The sequence below is a fragment of the Pinus tabuliformis genome, chromosome 4_1 (assembly GCF_031772625.1).
Source record: "Pinus tabuliformis cultivar Carrire ecotype Pingquan chromosome 4_1, CPIR1, whole genome shotgun sequence".
Taxonomy (NCBI): domain Eukaryota; kingdom Viridiplantae; phylum Streptophyta; class Pinopsida; order Pinales; family Pinaceae; genus Pinus; species Pinus tabuliformis.
In genome coordinates, this window is record NC_142303.1 from 419,924,363 (window position 1) to 419,929,817 (window position 5,455).

Genomic DNA, 5,455 nt, shown 5'->3' on the forward strand with positions numbered 1-5,455 from the left:
GTGTAAGCACTTGGGGCATAAATTATAACAAATTTTCAATTCCCTGGATAGAATATTGGTGATTTTATATAAAAATACCACAATGAATATGTTTAAATTTGTTGTTGGTCACTCTAGTCAAACTTTCAATGCATAATATGCTCACTAATATCTTTGCGGATTGTTGGTCCCACCTTATGCCCTTGCTCATAATAGCTCCCACTAAAAATGCCATTGTTAAGTGTTGGCATTATGATTCAAGTGTTGTCCTTGATGGCAACTCACTCAGAGGTTGGTACAAGTGCTCAGAGGTTGGTACAGGTGATGGTAACTTAATCAGAGGACAGATCTTAGTACAGCATGCCAAGAAAGTTCATACACGCAAATTCGTTAAGCCCAAGTCGCGTATACAAGCAGGTTCACTATATACCAAGTCGCGTATACGCAGGTTCTCTATATATCAAGTCGCGTGTACACGCTGGTTGGCTTCAGTAAAAGCGCGTGTATGTGGAAAACTTATCTTTGGTCCACGGCGGTTATTCCTTGGAAGTTGTGCCTATGGTTTTGGACCTTGATGTCTCGACGAACGTGTTGATCCCTAGTTTTGAAGCTGATGGTATTGGGTTACTATGGTTTTGGACCGTGGTATTGTAAAGGGCCTAAGGCTATATAAGGAGAAGATCATTAGGCAAGTGGGTGTAAGAATTGTGTGTCTGACGAAGGGAGAAGATCTGGTATTGCTGTTTATCTGTTCGGGACGCTTGGCAAGGGTCGGATCTGACAGCGAAGGCATAAGTAATTATTTCTAGATCTGCACGCGGGTTGCCTTTGGAGAAAGCGCGTATACACGCGGTTTTGGTACAGTGAAGTAGCGTATGCATAATAAGATTTGATATTTCAGGTTGCTGTTAATTCTGGTGGTTGTTGCAGAGTTCTGGGCTCTGGTTTGGGTTCTATGTTCTTGATGACAGGGTTTCAGTGATTCAGTATTGGGTTGTTTAATGAATTATGATGCAAGTATAAGTTGATGATTGTATTGCAGTAATGTTTGTTTTTTACTCTTGGATCCAGTCTGAAAATTGATGAAACGTGGTCCCTGAAGGAAAGAAGGTTGTAGGGTGAGCACCTACGTACTAGTAAATGAATCGGCTAGTACAAGAGCTGAGGGGGTTGTAGCTCCCTTCCAGAAGTAGTTGGAAAACGAGAGAGGGTTGTAGCCCTCTGCAGGTTGTAGCCTGCGTACTGGTAAAGGACTGCACCAGTACATTGTAAAAGAAGTTTCTTATTAAATAAGAAAGAGACGAATTGCAGCAGGTGGTTTTCACCCACATTGGGTTTCCACCTTATATCATGGTGTTCATGTGTGTGGCTCTTGTGTGATGTTCTGTTCTGTTATACTGCACCTGTTTACTGTTAATATGCTTAATAATGTTTTGATGCATTTACTGAAGATTAAGCTAACTGAATTATAAGATCTCTGGATATACGCTAGTTGCATTAGACACAGTAGCGTGTACACGCGGGTTCACTTAATTGAAGTAGCATATATGTTTATGAGTATGAAATTGGAAAGGTTTTACTGATCTGATAATACTGATTCACCCCCCCCCCCTCTCAGTATTATTTCCAACAATTGGTATCAGAGCAGGTCCTTCAAAGGAAGCTTGATCGCTTGAAGGAAAAGATCCATCAGAATGGCTAATCCAGAAAGAGAGGCACACATCAGGCCACCAGTCTTTGACGGGAACAATTTTACTCACTGGAAGATAAGAACCACTGCATATCTACAATCACTTGGAGCAGAAATTTGGGGAATCCTAGAAGGAGGATACAAATTCCCATCAGCAACTCCTACAGATCCAGCAGAGAAAAAGCAATATGAGCTCAATGCCAAAGTTGTTACTGTCCTATTGAGTAGTTTGACAAAATCAGAATTTATGGAGATCATGCATTTCAAATCAGCTAAGTAAATATGGGACAAAATCGTCACAAGCTACGAAGGAGATGATCAGGTAAAAAGAGCAAAGCTTCAAACTCTCAGAATCCGGTATGAAACTCTTAAGATGCATAGTAATGAAAGCATAGCTAATTATTTCATGCGTATGGATGAGATTGTGAATTGTATGAGGGATCTGGGTGAAGAATTTGAGGAAGTTGTCTTAGTTGAAAAGGTTTTGAGATCTCTGTCTGCTAAATTTGATTCTAAAGTATCTGCCATAGAAGAAAAGGAGAATGTGCAGAAAATCACCATGTCACAGCTTCACGGGATCTTAACTGCTTTTGAAATGCGACAAGAGGTACCACCAGAAGCCGCATTCGAAGTGTCAGAGGAAGAAGATGAGGTAAATTTTGTCAAGAATCTTGAACGGGGAACTGGACGGTTCAAAGGTAAGCTACCTTTCAAATGTTTTCTATGTGGTAGAGTTGGTCACTATGCTGCTAGATGCCCTCATAACAAAGGAAAGATATCTGAAGAAGATGGTAGAAGCTATTATACCCATATTACAAGTTCATTCAATGATAGTGAAGATATTAGAAGTCTCATGGCACATGAAAAGAAGAATGCTTCATCCAATAATAGCAAAGATATTAAAAGTCTCATGGCACATGAAAAGAAGAATGCAGAAACTGAAGAAGTTACCAAATTAAATGAACAATTGGAGATAGTAACCAGGGTAAGGGAGCAATTGCAGGATGTAGTAAAGGATCAGAGCATAACGATTCAAAGGCTTGAATCAAATATCCTCTCTCTAAAAGAAGATCTTAAAAAATCAAGAGAACAGAACAGAGAAGCTCTTGAAGATCAAGAACATGAAGTGATCGAACTAAAGCGACAAGTGGAAGAAGGAAGAAAAGCTGAAGAAGACCTAAGGAATCAGTATCTGAAAAGGGAAGAACAACATCAAGTTGAGGTAAATATCTTGAAAGGTAAACTAGAAGAAAAGGATAAGCTTTTATGATTTCAAGATAGTACTAAAGTCTTGGATGATATTCTTAATAGCCAAAGGTCTCCTGCTATCAAAACTGGTCTTGGTTTTCATGAATATGTTGAAGGTGAATCTAGTTCACAAGGTGAGGCAAGAAATTCTAAGGAGAAATCTGAAATGCTCAACAAGGAACAACCAAGGAAAGAAATTCCTCAAGGAAGATCCTTTAATCCTAACTATGGACGTGATAGACGATTATCTCCTTCACTGAATAATGTTGAATGTCATGTATGTCATAATCTTGGACATGTTGCAGCCAGATGTAGAAGTAGAATGTTTCAAGACCAGTACAAAAGATCATTGCATCCCAGGTATTTTAGAGGATATTGCTTTGCCTGCAATGCATATGGACACAAAGCAATTGATTGTGATAGCAGGAACATGAAAAATGTAAGGTGTTATACATGCAAAAACTATGGGCATAAAGCAAGGGAATGCAGGAGTAGATTTCAAAATTCAAGACAAGAGGACCATACATCATCACAGTTCCAGGAACTGAAGAAGACAGAGACAGAAAGGTGTGGCATAATTCAGACAGTTGACATAACAGACACAGGGGAACCTGAAAGTGATGAAATTCAGTATTCCATCCTGCATACGCTGATATAATGAAGACAAGTCGCGTATATACGCGAGTTACAGGCTGCAAAGTCGCGTATATGAAGAAAGGGCAGCAGAACAGACCCAGGTTCAGTCATGGTTGGCTCAGGCTCAGGGGGAGCAGAACAGACTCAGGAAATGGTTAAGTCATGGTTGGCTCACACTCAAGGGGAGCATATACTTCAAATCATTCATTGTTGGCATTATGGTTAGAAGTTGCTGATGAAACTAAATGATACATCTTGTTGTTTGATCAAAGGAATAGTATTGCAGGCTGATGCTTATGGTACAGATCTGAATGGCTGGTCTTAGAACCTGCATCTGCTCAGGGGGAGCATGGATGGATTGATACAACTTGGCATATACAAAGGGGGAGCCAAATCAGAAACTTCAGCATGTACTCAGCGGGAGTATGGACAGCAGTATGGACAGTAAAATGTATACCAAAGAAGAGAATATCTTGGTCCGCCCTTTGCCCTTGATGTCAAAGGGGGAGAGTGACTTGGTGTGGTGGTTGCCATCAAGTCCAAAGGGGGAGATTGTTGGCATTATGATTCAAGTGTTGTCCTTGATGGCAACTCACTCAGAGGTTGGTACAGGTGCTCAGAGGTTGGTACAGGTGATGGTAACTTAATCAGAGGACAGATCTTAGTACAGCATGCCAAGAAAGTTCATACACGCAGGTTCGTTAAGCCCAAGTCGCGTATACAAGCAGGTTCACTATATACCAAGTCGCGTATACGCAGGTTCTCTATATATCAAGTCGCGTGTACACGCTGGTTGGCTTCAGTAAAAGCGCGTGTATGTGGAAAACTTATCTTTGGTCCACGGCGGTTATTCCTTGGAAGTTGTGCCTATGGTTTTGGACCTTGATGTCTCGACGAACGTGTTGATCCCTAGTTTTGAAGATGATGGTATTGGGTTACTATGGTTTTGGACCGTGGTATTGTAAAGGGCCTAAGGCTATATAAGGTGAAGATCATTAGGCAAGTGGGTGTAAGAATTGTGTGTCTGACGAAGGGAGAAGATCTGGTATTGCTGTTTATCTGTTCGGGACGCTTGGCAAGGGTCGGATCTGACAGCGAAGGCATAAGTAATTATTTCTATATCTGCACGCGGGTTGCCTTTGGAGAAAGCACGTATACACGCGGTTTTGGTACAGTGAAGTAGCGTATGCATAATAAGATTTGATATTTCAGGTTGCTGTTAATTCTGGTGGTTGTTACAGAGTTCTGGGCTCTGGTTTGGGTTCTGTGTTCTTGATGACAGGGTTTCAGTGATTCAGTATTGGGTTGTTTAATGAATTATGATGCAAGTATAAGTTGATGATTGTATTGCAGTAATGTTTGTTTTGTACTCTTGGATCCAGTCTGAAAATTGATGAAACGTGGTCCCTGAAGGAAAGAAGGTTGTAGGGTGAGCACCTACGTACTAGTAAATGAATCGGCTAGTACAAGAGCTGAGGGGGTTGTAGCTCCCTTCCAGAAGTAGTTGGAAAACGAGAGAGGGTTGTAGCCCTCTGCAGGTTGTAGCCTGCGTACTGGTAAAGGACTGCACCAGTACATTGTAAAAGAAGTTTCTTATTAAAGAAGAAAGAGACGAATTGCAGCAGGTGGTTTTCACCCACATTGGGTTTCCACCTTATATCATGGTGTTCATGTGTGTGGCTCTTGTGTGATGTTTAGTTCTGTTATACTGCACCTGTTTACTGTCAATATGCTTAATAATGTTCTGATGTATTTACTGAAGATTAAGCTAACTGAATTATAAGATCTCTGGATATACGCTAGTTGCATTAGACACAATAGCGTGTACACGCGGGTTCACTTAATTGAAGTAGCGTATATGTTTCTGAGTATGAAATTGGAAAGGTTTTACTGATCTGATAA